At 45.0% G+C, this 16,791-nt stretch overlaps 1 pseudogene across 1 annotated transcript; it reads right to left on the bottom strand.

Moving 5' to 3' along the window:
- Window positions 1-514: 514 nt before the first annotated feature.
- LOC100394822 (uncharacterized) lies at window positions 515-2,342 on the bottom strand (annotated as a pseudogene). Its single transcript, XR_013533522.1, has 2 exons — window positions 1,491-2,342; window positions 515-833 (listed from the first exon to the last, which is right to left on the bottom strand). The product of XR_013533522.1 is annotated as an uncharacterized LOC100394822 (transcript).
- Between the last annotated feature and the right edge of the window lie 14,449 nt (window positions 2,343-16,791).

Here is a 16,791-nt window from a genome sequence, read left to right as displayed (position 1 = left end):
CCTGGGTAGTGTGGTGCTGAATAAATGGGAGCGGGGTGGTGGGGCGGGGTGGAGAGGGGATTCAAATAAGCCAGAAGCAGGGTGATTTTTAGTCGGAATTGTAAACTTTAGTTGGCTCCGACATGCTGCTGGGGAATATGGAATGTTCCAGCTCTGAGGTGTTAACTGAGAAAACAGAAGTAAAACAAAGCCAATGTGTGCACCCTGTCTGCAAAATCCTCCATTATCCAGTTTAATCAGGAGTTTCTTGGTCTTTTATTAACTTGGTCCCAAAGAAGGAATTCAAGTCCTAGATAAGTAAATCTTCAGCTTGCTATTTCCTGAAGTAAGGAAATGAAGTTGGGCCAATTTTTAATCTCTGCTGCCAGAGAGGCCCTTTCTGCTAAGAGAAAGAAAAAAAAAAAAAAAAAAACTCTTCTGCTCAACTTATTAATGACCTATAGTCTTTTGGATATGGCTGACCTGAACTGGACTGAAATCCACCATATTCCTGCTGAATGGATGGGTCATTACTGGAATGAGACATTTGCTCCTCAGAGAACAACTTTATTTTTATTTTATTTTTTCTTGAGATGGAGTCTCACTCTGTTGCTCGGGCTGGAGTGCAGTGCCATGATCTCAGCTCACTGCAACCTCCGCTTTCTGGGTTCAAGGGATCCTCCTGCCTGAGCCTCCTGGAGTAGCTGAGACTACAGGCAGGCGCCATCATAATTTTTGTAATTTTGGTAGAGACGGGGTTTCACCATGTTGGCCGGGTAGGTCTTAAACTCCTGACCTCAAGTGATCTGGCCGCCTTGGCCTCCCAAAATCTTGGCATTACAGGCGTGGGCCACCTGTAATGGCCAGAGAAACAACTTTAGAACGAAGAAAATATGCAGAACATAACATCAAGGATCTATCCAGAAAATAAGTGGGTAATTACGACTATTTCCCAAGCATTCTATGTTGACTGCTTGAGAGAATGTTTGTTCTGCATGGTGGAGTGTGGAGAAGGGCCTGGATTCTTAGGTCAATCTATCCATGGGTTATGACTTCCACACAATGCCCACCCCCCACCCACCCCACCCAGCCCTTTTATTGGCTCTGGATGGAAAATCCCTACTCATATGATGGTCCCTGTTCTCTCCTATAGTTTGACCAACCTTGACCCAAAGGGTTATGTTCTTCAGCATTTTAAATAGATCCACTAGATATTGCAGTCTGCGTTCTTCAACGTGTGGGGCTGCCTATTCTCCCAGGAACCAAATGCCCTCCGTCTTAAGAAAGTATGCTTACTAGGAAATACCCTGCCTACCTTAGGAATAAATTCAATTTAAGGAAAAAATAAGAGAGCTAAAAAAGCTGGTGCCATTGGGGGAAAAGAGAAGGAAAGGAATGAGATTTAGCTGGCCCTCAAAGCCCCTCCGATACAAAATATTTGGTCATGTATTCATAATTTGCTTGACATATCCAGCAAAGCGAAGATGGCAATAACAAAAGGAACTTCTTACAAGAGAAGAGAAAGATCCCCGGAGCTCCGGAGTTTCTGGTGGAACAAGACTCTTCTGTTTTGATTATATACAGTTAAGTTCATTTAGTGTCTGATCCAGTGTCTGATGTAAGCCCACGTTCGCTTCTTTGGCCTGGGCAAGTTTCTCTTCCAGGTCATCAAGGGTCTTTTCCAGTTTTGCCACTGTTCTCTCTGCAAATTCGGCACGGGTCTCAGCTTCTTTCAGTTTGTCAGACAGAAGTTTAATTACTTCTTCATACTTGCCTACCTTTTCAGAATACTTTTCAGATGCAGCCTCCAGCGACCTCAGATTGTTAGTAACATTCTTGAGTTCTTCTTCCAGGTCGCCACATTTTAGTTCAGACACCTCCGCACATGCCTCTGCCCTCTCCAGCTCACCCTCCAGGGCGTCCAGATTCCAAGCTACCTCCTCGTGTTTGCGGTCAGCTTCTCCCGCAACGTGCTTGGCCTCTTTCAGCTGCATCTCCTGAATCTCCATCTTCTCATCCTTCATGGCCGGTTTTCTATCGCCTTCATTCCTCTCTCACTCTCATCTGCGGCCTTTTCCACCTTCTCCAGCTTCTGCAGGGCTGTGGCTGGTCGTTCCTGAGCCCTGTAGAGCTCCTCCTCAACTAGCTGGATGCCTCGGTTAAGGGCGGCCATATCACCTTCAGCTTTCTCGCGCCATTCGCGCTCGCAGTCCAGCTCCCGCTGCAGGACCTGCGCGCGGTCTTCCTCCTAGTCCGCCTGCTGCTGCAGGGCCTGGATCTTGTGTTTCACCGTCTCTAGAGAGTTGAGGCCGGCCGTGGCACAGAGGGACCATGAGCCAGTTTTAACCACGCAAAAGAAGAGCAGCCCTCTAGGACTGTGCTGCATAATACGATCACCACTCGTCACAATTGCAGCATGTGGCTCCCAAGCACTTAAAATGTGGCCCGCCCAAATGAGGTGTGCTATATGTGTATAGGACACACTGGATTTCAGAAACTCAGTACAAAAAGAAAAAAAAAAAAAATATATATATATATATATATATATATATATATATATATATATAAAGACACACACGTTTATATTGATTGTGTGTCGAAATGATAAAATGTTAGATATATTTCATTAAATAAAATGTCATATTAAAATTAATTTCACATGTTTCATTAGTTTTTTTAATGTGGCTAGTAGAAAATTTAAAATTCTATGTGTGGTTTGCGTTTTATGCCCATTGAACACTGTGGCTCTAGAGCAGGGGTCAGCAAGCTACAGCTCACTGGTCAGATCCTGTCCACCACCTATATTTTTAAATTTTTTTAGGACCTCATAATGCAAAGGGTTTTGCTTGTTTGAGACAAGGTCTCACTCTGTCACCGAGGCTGGAGTGCAATGGTGCAATCACAGTTCACTATAGCCTCTACCTCGCTGGGTCAAGCCATCCTCCCATCTCAGCCTCCGGAGTAGCTGGGACTACAGGTATATGCCACCACACCAGGCTAATTTTCACAATTTTTTGTAGAGACAGGGTTTCACCATATTTCCCACGCTGGTCTCAAACTCCTAGGCTCAAGTGATCCACCCGCCTCAGCCCCCCAAAGTGCTGGGATTACAGACATGAACCACTGTGTCCCACTGACCACCACCAACTGCTTTTGTAACTAAAGTTTTATTGGCACAGCGCTGTGTCCATTTGCTTCTGTATAGTCCCTGGCTGCTTTAGACTACAAAGGTAGAGCTTAGTAATCACAGCAGAATCCAAGGGGCACACAGAGCTGAGAATATTTGCTCTCTGGCCCTTTACAGAGTATGTTTGCTAGAAGAGGGTTGATATCAGGGTAGAAGTGACCCATCCTCAGGTCTCAATAGACCAGACCACCCAACCTGGAGCATCCGCCTCCATCTGAAGTGTTCTGTGAGAGAGAAATAAATGTAAATCTTGTTTAAGGTTCTGCATTTTCTCATATCATTACACTCATTTAGTATTTACCCTAAAAAATGATGGGGAGCCCACAAGAGGAAGCTGTAGTGAGTCGACCCAAAGATCGGGTATTGAAGGTGAGACAGTGGAGTACAATGTGGAAAAGACGTTTCCCAAGCATTGCCTGGAATGTTCATTGTCACCACAGACCATGAGTCTGTAATGTAGGGTCAAAACTTCATCTGGGGTTGGCAAATAATTTTGAAAAAAACCAAGTGATAATAGGGGTCATGAAGGTTAATTGCCAGCTTTTACTAAACAGCCACATGCTTGGCATTTTAAACCCCATTGTCACCAGGCTATCATTCATTTGAAGCCTTCAGTGACAATGACAGTGCTGTTTGGAAACAGGCTCTGAATTTTGCAGCCAGCTCTTTCCCAGGCATAACAGGGGCTGAATAACTGGACTCCCCAGCCGACCAGGGCAGTGTCCCCAAACGGAAATGTCCACACACATAAGCTGGGTGGTCTTTCTCTTCTCTTAGGCCTTGAGATCCCCTCCACACCCTGCTGCCTGCCAACTTCAAACGGAAGTGTCCCCTTCACACCACATTTACAACGCAGTTACTTACCTGCATCCCCAATGACAGCAGTGCCATGGGTAATAAATCCTCCTCTCTGACATGCTTGAGAAGGCAGCCTCTTCAGCCGATGGAAGAATTAACCTATAAACTGAGGTCCTTATTACCGGACACAGCTTGCAGCCCTATGATCCAACCCCCAACCCTCTCCTTTTTTCTTATTTAAGTAACAGTGTCATAGTAAAATATGGACTCTCCATGGGCATTCACATCAGCTTTGGCAAATGGTCACCCATCAAAGAAAGGCAAAAATGTATGCAGGGTGAGTAGGATAGAGTGCTGTGTGTGTGTGTCTGCACAGGCCATTGTTAGTGTCTGCAATTATCCATCCATTTAGGGGAAGGGGCTATTGTATATACTCACAGAAAACCCAGACTTCGAGTTTGGCCACTGTTTTAGCCCATTTTCACACTGCTGAAAAAGACATACCTGAGACTGGGTAATTAATAAAGCAAAAGAGGTTTAATGAACTCACAGTTCCATGTGGCTGGGGAGGACTCACAATCATGACAGAAGGCAAAAGGCATGTCTTACATGGCAGCAGACAAAGAAAGAATGAGAGCCAAGCGAAAGGAGACACCTCTTACAAAATCATCAGATCTCATGAGGCTTATTCACTACTCAAGAACAGTATGGGGAAACCACACCCTGATTCAATTATCTCACACTGGGTCCCCCCACCACAACATGTAGGAATTATGGGAACTATAATTCAAGATGAGATTTGGGTGGGGACACAGCCAAACCATATCAGCCACCAGCTGGCCTCTATTACCTCTAGCAAATTCACTGGTAGCATTTCATGAACTTTCATTTCCCCCACTTCCATTATGACGTGGGGAAGGGTGGGGGAACAGACTGAGAAAAGACTGTAACAGTTGATGCCAGAAACTGATGCGAACATATGTACTAACCTACCGCCAGGTCCTCAGGAGTAGACTATGCTTCCCAGATACTTCCCAGGGAAAATAAGTTTTGTTTTCACTGGATAAGGCTGACAGGAGATGTGAAGGTATTTTTCTGGAATTCCTACTGTTTGAGGAAATAACTTTCCAAGTATCTATGTTCACCACTGTTCTCATTGGTACCTCTTGCATTATTAATTGCATGTGGCAACTGTATTCTAATTATTTGTTCCCATTTGTCTCAAAAAATTGCAAATCCAGGAATTATGTCTTTATTCTCATCGTGGCAGTCCTGCCCATCATACCTCTGTAATCCCTCCCCACCTGCGTCTTGGGCTAAATCTCAGTAAGTCTTGGCTGGTCTCTCACCAGAGTCTCTTAAATGTCCCCCTGCCTCCAGGATGACTCACTAATCTTGCAAAGCTAAATGAATCCTCCCACAATTCTGATATCAAACTCAAGTTGACTGCCTGATATGGTTTGGTGTTTCGCTGCGTCCCCACCCAATTCTCATCTTGGATTGCAGCTCCCATAATTCCCATGTGTTGTGGGAGGGAGCCAGTGGGAGATAATTGAATGATGGGGGTGGTTTTCCCCATACTGTTCTCATGGCAGTGAATAAGTCTCACGAGATCTGACACTTTTATAAGGGGAAATCCCTTTTGCTTGGCTCTCCTTCTGTTTTGTCTGCCACCATGTAAGAGGTACCTTTTGCCCTCCACCATGATTGTGAGGCCTCCCCAGCCACATGGAACTGTGAGTCCATTAAACCTCTTTTTCCTTATAAACTATCCAGTTTCAGGTATGCCTTTATCAGCAGCATGAAAATGGACTAATACACTAGCTATCATCTAATTCTCAGGATGGCATCAAAATCCTTCTGAAACCCATTGACTTCCCTCTTTTACCTTCCCTCTGTCTCCCAACAGTGTGATTTACATCAGCTCATGCCACATTAAACTACTTACAGCTCCTTAAATGTACTTTTCCAGGCCTCTTCACATTAACATATGTTCTTCTTTCTACCTGGCCCTTCCTTTTACCTGCCTGGTAAACTCCTATTCATCTTTCAGAACCCAATTTAAATATCACCCTTTCTGCTACCACCAGGCAGAATAATTTCTTTCTCATCTGGCTGTTCATGTTCCTTTGCATTTATTGCATTATAATTATCACATTATAATGTGATAATTCATTACATATCACATTACAATGTGATAATTATATTGCATTATGTGATAATTAGAATGCAATTATATAATATTGTATGACATGAGATACTGAGATTGTCTGTTACACAACAGAGCTGCCTAAGACGGGTTGTGTTCAATCTTCCATTATAAGGAATACTGAGATGGTTGCATCTGGCTTATTTACGTTGGACAGATCCTTAAAAGTGATATTATAGAGATGAAAAAGTCATAAACATTTTTCAGTTCATTGATACATGTCACAAAATTGTTTTCCAGAAATGTAATAATTGAAACTTCCACCAGCAATGATAAGGGCTCTCGTCTCACACCATGCTCACCAATGATGAGCATTATTTAGAAAACAAAATATACTTTGCCAATTTGATTGGCAAAAAGTCTAATTTTAAAAAATTTGCATATCTCTAATTACTAGATGGTAAACTAGTAATTTTTAAAAATTTATTTAAAATATATACATAAATTTATATGTATATATTGTACATGAATTGCATATTTTCATCACTAGCTTATATTTTCCATTAGACTTCAATTTGTTTGTAAAAATTCTTTCCATATTAAATATACAAATCGTTTGACATATTTTTTTGTAAACTTTTAATCCTAGTTTGTTTCTGTTCAATTTTATGTTGCTTGTGGAGTTTAATATGTAAAATGCTACTTTTTCTCTTTATAATATATTCCATGCTTTAGCATGCCCTTCTCCACCCTCAAATCCAGTAAACTTTAACCTACAGTGTGTGCCAGAGTTTGTAATTTATTGGGAAGAGGAGTGAACAATCAATAATTTTGGCAAAACATATTTTTCCCCAGTAATTCAATAGTTGTCATAATACTATTTCTTTGTAGTATTTTCTTTACCTTTTATTATTTTTATTAAATAAAAATCTTATCCTAAGCTAATTCTAATTCCTAGGCTAATTCTTCTGTGCCGTCTAACCATCTGCTTGGATGGATTTTAAAGACTGGGGCATGAGTATTACGCTTTCTGGAAATTAGATTTCTCAAGCCTCATGCTTCTACTCCCTACACAACCGGGTTGTTCTCCTTAGCTAGAAGTCTTTACTCCACACCTTCCCATTTGAGAGTTGCCTCCTTAGAAGCTCCTTAACCTCCAGTCTAATGAGGTGTCCCACCCCAGAGATCATCTAACAGTGCCCTTTATTACGATCCACTGTGCAGAATTTCTTCACTCTTCATTCTCTTGACATGCCACTAGACATCTAGTCAACTATTTGAGGGGATTTCTTATGCTTCTTTATTTTGTATCCCTATTATCTAGTAGAGTGAGTTTCTCAAAGTAGGTGCTCAGTGAGCATGTATTAATTTGAATTGAGTTAAATTGAGTTGTTGAGTTGAATTGAATTGAACCAAATCATACTGGATAGGATTGCTAATAGTTTTACAGACTGGGCTGCATCCCAGATGTCTTCGCTTAGGAAATTTGCTTCCCTTTCTGTATCAGTTAAGCTCCAGCCAGGTAAAGGGAAAACTCTCTGAGTATTTATAACAGAAGGAATGTAACAGAGGGCCTTGTTTGCCCAGACGATGAAAGAGCTGAGAACCCAAAGAGGGGACAGTGAGTTAGTTCTTAGGCTGGAGGGACAGAGGAGGAGGGGGTGTCACCAAATCCCAGGGCCAGGGTCCCCTACAGGGCCAAGGCAGATCCTTGGAGGAAGATGCCACGGGGAATATGCAGCCACTGCTGGGCATGTTGGAGCCTGAAAAGGGTCAGAAATATCCTGGCTTCTGCCTCCTTTCCACCCTTCTGGCTCCCACCTTGGCCTCCCACTGGCCACACCCAGCTGTGTCAACAGCACTGCAGCCTGGGAAGTACAGCTACCTGAAGGGTCAGCTACCTCCGATGCAGCACACAGCTGGAGAGGAAATGAATTCAAGACCCACAGGATCCTTTTCTTTTTTAACTTGACTGTATTACATATTTCTAAATGGAGCAACTAGGGAAATTAGATAGGGAAATTCAACAAGTAAAAAAATCAACCCACAGGCCAGGTGGGGTGGCTCACGCCTGTAATCCCAGCACTTTGGGAGGCCGAGGCAGACAAATCACGAGATTAGGAGATCGAGACCATCCTGGCCATGGTGAAACCCTGTCTTACTAAAATACAAACAATTAGCCAGGTGTGGTGGTGTGCACCTGGCTATTTAGGAGGCTGAGGCAGGAGAATCACTTGCCCAGGAGACAGAGGTTGCAGTGAGCCGAGATCGTGCCACTGCACTCCAGCCTGGCAACAGAGCAAGACTGTCTAAAAAAGAAAAAAAAATCAACCCACAATGAAGGTAAATTAACAGGACTTCAGCAACTCCTAGCAATGGGCTCCCATCCACAGAGGTCTAGTTATCGACAGGGACACTAAGGGCTTCGGGAACTGGGGTGGGAAGCAGGCAGGCCAGGACAAGTCAAGCATCACTGCAATTTCATTAAAGACCTGGGGGTGACATCCAGCCATCAATTTTGTTTTTTACATTACTTTTCTCTGATTCGGTGCTTTGTGAAGATAGATGGCTGGAGTGCTGGGCAGAGAGAGGGCAGAAAGGAAGCCCAGGGACTCTGGCACAGACACGGCCTAACTGGTTTTTATCAGAATCCTCAGACGGAGCCCAACTTTCTCATTAAAGAGAAAACAGCAAATATGTAGAAGGACAACCAAGGAATGCTGAGCTCTCACTTCACGGCTCCAAATAAGAATGCAGAGGACTTAGGGAAGAGGCTTTAATTATTTAGCTTTGGGAACTGGACAGGCCAAGTACAATGCTGAGCTGTTGCTAACTGACTGTGTGAATGTGAGAGAATTACCCAACCTATTGCTCAGTTTCCGCATTGAAAGAATAGGAAAATTACCACCTATTGTGAGGATTAAATGACCTAATACCCTCCCTTACCTTACAATAAGCACTCAGGAAACATTGGCTAGTGCTGTTTTTGGCAGTGTTCTATTATTATTAGGTGGGTCTCATATAGGCGATGCATGCCTTTGCAGGTGCTGTATTTTCTGCCTGAAATGCTTCTCGCCTTTGTTTCTTCCCCTTCTTTAACCACCCATCCCTCCTTCAAGACTGGAGTCAAATATCACCTCTTCCAGGAAGCCTTCCCTGCCCCTACAGGTCCTGGCTGGCCATCCCTCCTCCATGTCCCCATGGTGCCCAGTTCTTATACTCATCACAGCACCTGCCACACTGTACGTAACACATTACTCAGTGGACTGGAGCAACTGCAAGGCTAGAACTGAATCTCATTCATCTACCTGTCCAGTGCCCAGATAGTGACATGCATGCAATAGGTGCTCAAAACTTGTCTGCTGCATGAAAGAATTACATAGTATAATTTCAGGAGTCCTTGGAAATCTCTTGCTTTCAGAAGTGCCTCTCCAAGTTCCTAAAATTCTGCCATCAAAGCTTTCCTCTCTAGCCTAAGACTCTGATCCCGTTTAAATTTTAGATATGTCTCTCCCACCACCTGCTGTCTCAATGTATGTGGTACGTGCTCAACAAATATTTAAAGGATCAAACTAGGTTAGAAGCAGGATCCTATAGGAAAGGAATTTCAGACACAGTAAACCTGCTGGGTGCAGTGGCTCACATCTGTAATCCCAGCACTTTAGGAGGATCACCAGAGGTCAGGAGTTCGAGACCAGCCTGGCCAACATGGTGAAACCCTGTCTCTACTAAAAATACAAAAATTCGCCAAGCATGGTGGTGGGTGCCTGTATTCCCAGCTACTCGGGAGGCTGAGGCAGGAGAATCGCTTGAACCTGGGTGGCGAAGATTGCAGTGAGCCGAGATCATACTACTGCACTCCAACCTGGGCAACAGAGCAAGACTCCATCTCAAAAACAAACAAACAACAACAACAAAAAAACACCAGCAAATCAGAAAGGAGGAGGGGTGGAGAGAACATAGAGGGGAGCTTCTCAGCAGGGACCTCTCACTAAAACAGAAATTCAGCTCCTCCCACACAGGCAAAGTACAAGGAAAGAGAAGGTTTCTTTTGCTCCCCTTGCTTTTCTTTAGGGTACCATTTTCTCCTCTGGCCCTTCCAGGCCTTCCTTCTACTTCATCTCCGTGAGGCTTCAGGAGCCTTGGGTCGCTTCAGGCCTCCGGAAGGACAGACTCTGTGAGGGGCAATGCTTAACCCACAGGGACAGTGATTTGAATCAAGTCAGCCTCTTTGCCTGTAATCACTAATGCTTCAGAAACTCCAAGAGTGGATGTTATTAGCTCCATTTTGCAAATAAGGAAAGTAAAGCTCAGAGAGATGAACAGCTTTCCCAAAGTCACAGAGGGACTCATCGAAACAAACACAATATGGCACCAAAGACGGAGGAGGCCGTTGGCGAATGCTGACAGGCTTAGTTTCCCCTTAGCTGGCCACCAGCTTTTGTATGTTTATTGAACACTTACTTTGTACCAGGCACAGTGCACAGTCTTTACTTGTATCTCCCAGTTGAGGCTCCCAATAGCCCTTTCACTGTCCCCATTGTGGAGATGAGGAAACTGAGGCACGGAGAGGTTAAGTATTCTATCCAAGGTGGCCCAGCCAATAGGGGACAGAACCAGGGTTTGAGGCAGAGCCTGTGCCCTCTCTTAGCATCGCCAGACAAAATGCATGGTGACCACTTATATTTAAATTTCAGATAAAAAATAGTTTTTAGTACAAATATACCCCAATATTACATGAGATATACAAAAAATGATTCATGGCTGATCTGAAATTCAAATGTAACTAGGCATCTGGTATTGTAGTTGCTAAATCTGGACACCCTACTCTATTTTGATGCTTGAGTCAAAAATATTTACCTCTCTGTTCTGCGAAGTTCATAATGCAGAAAGTTTTCTGATATTTTCTTTTCACTATCATTGCTGCTCTATGTACAACTTTACTTTTCTAAGTTTCTGAATGTATGTTCTCTCTCTGGGTCATTTTTCTACCTCTTTCTCTTCAAAGTTTTAAAAAGGTTATCAAGCACTTGGCTTGTGATGAAACAGATACTGATACAGACTAGAGAAGAAACATTCTGTGGAAACGCTTTTTTTTTAATGCGCACATACTCACTCAACAGGAGATAGTAGTGGGTGATGTGCTAAGAAGAAATGACATTATGTTTCGACCAAAGACTGGGAGAAGCGGCCTTGCTGGGTGACAGCCAGTCGAGACAGCCTTTTCTAATGGATAGTGCAAGCATTGTTTGGGGACATTTACTGCCAAATACGATGGGGTAAAGGCACCAAAGGTGAACAAAATATCATCCTTCACAGGCAGAAAACACAGGCTGTGACAGGAAATAAATTGCTGGTGAAGCACCTCTTAAAGAAGAATAGGTTTAAATGTCTGCCTGACTTGAGGACCAGAGGCTCCTGGGATTTTTATCAACTGGAGGAATGGTGCTCAGCAGAAGAAGTTTGTTTTATTTTTCTTTTAAGGATAGCAAGATGTACAGAGGCTGGTTTGGTGTGGAGAGAGGGACATATCAAAATGCCCAGCTTTTTGTACAGAAATAAGCAGTTTTTTAAAGCCATATATTTAACCTCAAATAGATAGTTTGAGAGCAATGTGGACAACACAATCGTAGCGGGTGTAATGCCAAGGCCACCAAATAGGGTATGAGAGAGAACTAGGGTCAAATACTGACCCCAGTGGCCATTCGCTATAATAAGTGTACGGTTTGGTTGTGTCCCCACTCAAATCTCATCTTGAATTGTAACTCCCACGATTCCCACATATTGTGAGAGGGACACAGTGGGAGGTAATTGAGTCATGGGGTGGCTCTTTCCCATGCTATTCTCGTGATAGTGAATAAATCTCATGAGATCTGATGGTTTTAGAAAGGAGTTTCCCTGCACAAGTTCTCTTCCCTTGTCTGCCGCCATATAAGATGTACCTTTCATCTGCCACGATTGTGAGGCCTCCCCAGCCACGTGGAACTGTGAGTCCATTAAACCTCTTTTTCTTTATAAATTACTGTCTCAGATATGTCTTTATCAGCAGTGTGAAAATGGACTAATACAGTAAGTCATTGGATCTCTCTATATTAAGGAAGGATAGGCTTCACTACAGTAATAAATATGTCCAATATCTCAATTTGGTTTCTTGCTCATGCCCCAGTTTGATGCAGGTTGGACACCAATTCTTAATGGCTCTGTCCAAGCAGGGACTCAAGATTCAGACTCTTCTCATCTTTTAACACTGCCACCTTAAATGTATAGCCTCTTAGGTTGCTGTGGAAGGGTGAGTGTGGAACATAGCACAGGCCAGGCCTGGAAATGATACGCATCACTTCTGCCTATTTTCTATTAGCTACAACCTAGTAGTATGGCCCCACCTACCCTCCACAGAGGCTAGAAAGTGTGGTCTTCCAGTGAGAGCACATAGAATTGTCTCTCTGCCACACTGCATGAACATCTGTACAATGGAGGGTGCAACAGCACCTACTAAGATAGCTGCTCTGTAATTAACTGCTTAATCAAGGATAGTTATCATTATTTGATTTTATTAGAGTGGTTATAGGAATAATTAATCTGCAATAAAATTAAGTCTGGGTTGCAGTCAAATTCAGAAACAGAAAGCAGAATGCTAGTTGCCAGGGGCTAGCGGGAGGGAAGAATGTTGAATGGGCGCGTAGTCTCAGTTTTGCAGGATGAAAAAGTTCTGAAAATGAATACTGGGTGTATTAGTCCATGTTCACAGTGCTATAGAGAAATACCTGAGACTGAGTAATTTACAAAGGGAAGAAGTTTAATTGATTCAGTTCCACATGGCTGGGGAGGCCTCAGGAAACTTACGCTCATGGAGGAAGGCAAAGGGGATGCAAGCTCGGACCTTCTCACATGATGGAAGGAGACAGAAGAGTGAGCAAGAGCAGGGAAAGCTGCCTTATAAAATCATGAGATCTCGTGAGAACTCACCACCACAAGAACAGCATGAGGGGAGCCACCCCATGATCCAATGACCTCCCACCAGGTCCCTCCCTCGACACGTGGGGATTATGCAGATTACAATTCAAGATGAGATTTGAGTGGGGACACAAAGCCAAACCATATCAATGGGATGTCTGCACAACAAGGTGAATAGAGTTAATGCCACCAAGCTGTACAGGTAAAAATGATTAAAGTGATCAATTTTATGTTATGTATATTTTACCATGATTTTAACAATTTAAAAAATATATATATATATTAAATCAGGTCTGGATTAATTCCAGGTCTGGGTTTACCTGCCCCAGGGACAGGGTGATGGCTCTCTAGTGGTGTTTGTGTCAGATGACAGTCCAGCTGGTTCTGGCTTGAGCAACTGATTAAAGAAGTTTCAGATGATTTGCTCCCTGTGCTTTATCTAAGGAAATGTGGTATTTAAAGTTCTTCAAGTTTATCTTGAATGCAGAGTCACTTATTAAAAAGAAGGAAGAAGAAAGCAAACGTGATTCTTGTCTTCCTTCTCCTAGGCTCCCTGGTCTTGGAGTCTCACCTCGGCGCAGGTCACCTCAGGACTTACTTTCAGCTCCAACCCGTTGGCCGGGCTTCAGAGCCCTGACTGCACATCGGATTCACCTGGGGAACTTTGGAAGCACACGGATGCCCAGGCCGCAGCCCAATTCAATTCACTCAGGCTCTCCGGGTGGCTCCTGAGTCCACTGCTGTTTTTTACAGCTCCCCAGCTGATGTGAATGCGCATCCAGGGCTGAGAACTGCTGACTGCAGTCGGTTCCAGCTTCTGCCTGGCTGCGTCTCTGCAGAGCTGCTAAGAGCAGCGTGCTTCGGACAGTGCAGGCAGAAGGCCTACCTCGGCCGCCCATCACTGAGAGGTCTTGCGCACACTGCGTAACCTCTCTGTCTTCTCCTCTGTACAATGAGGGCAAGGAGAGTGAATCATTCCTGGGAAATGGTGCCGGTCCTGGCGAGCAGATTAAGTACTTAGCACCCAGTTCTTGTTATTGTCAACATTTCTTGTTACCATGACTTCCTAATGTGAGGACAAACTTGCCATTTTCCCAAAGGAGTGATCTGTTTTGTGTTTTGTAGCCTGCCCCACTGATACCCCTAACTCTGTCAAAAGTGAGGAATGAATGGGCTATGTCTTTCCCGTCTGTTAGAGTGCCCCCTTACCGGTATCTGCCCATCACCTCTCTTGACACATTCCCTTCCCTCAGGTCATTCTAAATCCTATCAAGCAAAACCAAAAGTGAATATAAATAATCAAATACAGATCTCTTCCTAGCATGCACCTACCATGAAGTGTGACAGGGCTGTTTTTACAGGAGGGGTGGCTCTCTCCCCATGGCGGCTTGCAGGAATGTGTTCAGGCTGGCTTAAAGCTTGGGACTGCGGGGTAATAACAACTTGGAGCCAGCCTGAGTTAAGCCAAGTCTGGTTCTTAATCTCCTTAAACAAACCCAATTCAGACAGGCTGAGGCAAGAGGCCACTTGAACTGTTGGGGGAGTGAAGGCAGCTGGGGCAGCAGCAGGTAGAGGCTGGGATGGAGCTCCAGGAGCTCGCCCAGGGACGGTGCGACCTGGAACACGGTCAGTGGGGGAGGAGAGGCCCAGGAGCGAACTTACCAGAATCCTGTGGCCCCAGACATTGCATGAGTTTTATTCTAGCACAATCCTTGCTTTACTTATTATATGTGAAATTAAATGCAAGTCAAGCCACCACCCACCAGAGCTCTTTGCTTGGGAAGAATTTTTTCAGGGTTGAGTGGAGGGAGGCAAGGGTTTATGGGTAGCACAGAGCATGTCCACAGAGCCCTTTGGTTCCCAGCTCTCACTGGACAGGCCAATGAACCCATTATCTGAGCCCCTGCCAGGAGAAGACTGGGGGCCTCGGCGCCAATGTCCCACATGGGAGGCTCCCAGAGTCCATGCTCAGCGGATCCCCTTGTGGGAGCTACCAGGCCAAAGGAGCCTCAGAACCAAGGTGCAGGTGTGTCACCCCCTGCCACTCTCCCAAACCCACAGACTTCCTGCCTCTGGGAACCTCCCATGAAGGAGGTCACCCACTTAACCGCTCAATGCCACCGTTTTCTTGTCTATAAAGGGAAAACAATTGTGTCCTAGGATCAGATCGAAAAATAAATGAGTTAATATCAAATCCTTGGCCCACTGCCCAGCACAAATGAAGTGCTGAATAAGTGTGATCCTCTGTGGATATTGTGAACCCTCAGAGTGCCCCCAACCCCTTACCAGCCTCTATCAACCCCTCCCCATCTCCTCCAACTTCCTTCTGGACCCTCCCAACCCCTCCCCAGCCCCCCAACCTCCTTCCAACTCCTCCCAACCCCTCCCCATCCCCCCATCTCCTTCCAGCCCCTTCCAACCCCTCCCAATCCCCAACCCCCTTCCAGCCCCTCCCAACCCCTCCCCATCTCCCCCAACCTCCTTCCAGCCCCTCCCAATCCCTCCTCATCTCCCCCAACCTCCTTCCAGCCCCTCCCAACCCCTCCCCATCTCCCCCAACCTCCTTCCAACCCCTCCGTAGCCCCCCCAACCTCCTCCCAGCCCCTCCCAACCTCCTCCCAGCCCCTCCCAACCCTCCCCATTTCCACAATCTCCTTTCAGCCCCTCCCAAACCCTCCCCATCTCCCCCAACCTCCTTCCAGTCCCTCCCAATCCCTTCCTAGCCCCCCCCAACCTCCTTCCAGCCCCTCCCAACCTGCTTTCAGCCTCTCCCAACCTCTCCTCGTCTCCCCCAACCTCCTTCATAAGTAAGCTTTCAGGAATAGCTTACTTCTGCCCCAAAGGTAACAAAATACATACTCTCAAGACTCCAAGTTTTCGAGTTCTCCTAGCCTTCTGGCAGCCACAAGACAAACTCAAACTATGGCTTAATACCTTTTCCTGCAGCTGGAGCATAAGGCTCAGTTCTATAAGAAGGAAGGCAGGGACATCCATCATTCACTCACTTGTTCATCTTTTATTAAGCACCAACTGTGTACCAGTAAGACAGCCCCCTGCCTTCAAGGACACCACAGCCTAGGACGGGGTTCTCAAGCCTGGCTGCACATTAGGATTACCTAGAAGCTTTAAAAAGCATCTGTGCATCCAGACACATTAAATCAGAATCTACGAGGGTGGAAGCCAAATGGCAATTTTTTCTTTGAGACGAAGCCTCACTCTGTTGCCCTAGCTAGAGTGTGGTGGCGAGATCTCAGCTGACTGCAGCCTCTGGCTCCTGGGTTCAAGTGATTCTCCTGCTTCAGCCTCCTGGGATTACAGGCGCCCACGACCATACCCAGAGAAGTTTTGTATTTTTAGTAGAGATGGGGTTTCACTATGTCAGCCAGGCTGGACTCCAACTCCTGACCTCAAGTAATCCACTTGCTTCGGCCTCCCAAAGTGCTAGGATTACAGGTGTAAGCCACCATGCCCAGCCCAGGTAGCATTTTTTTTTAAGTTCCCCAGATGAATCCAAAGTGTGACTATGGTGAAAACCAGTCATCTGGTAGGAATGGTATATATAAGATTATTCCAAGCCAGTGCTGCCAGAAATGGCAGGTGATGTATGGTATGTATACATCTCAATAAAGCTGAAGAAAAAGAAAGGAAGGAAGGAAGGAAGGAAGGAAGGAAGGAAGGAAGGAAGGAAGGAAGGAGAAAAAGAAGGAGGGAGGGAGGAAGGGAG

The sequence above is a fragment of the Callithrix jacchus genome, chromosome 3 (assembly GCF_049354715.1).
Source record: "Callithrix jacchus isolate 240 chromosome 3, calJac240_pri, whole genome shotgun sequence".
Taxonomy (NCBI): domain Eukaryota; kingdom Metazoa; phylum Chordata; class Mammalia; order Primates; family Cebidae; genus Callithrix; species Callithrix jacchus.
This window is presented reverse-complemented; position numbering and strand designations above follow the sequence as displayed.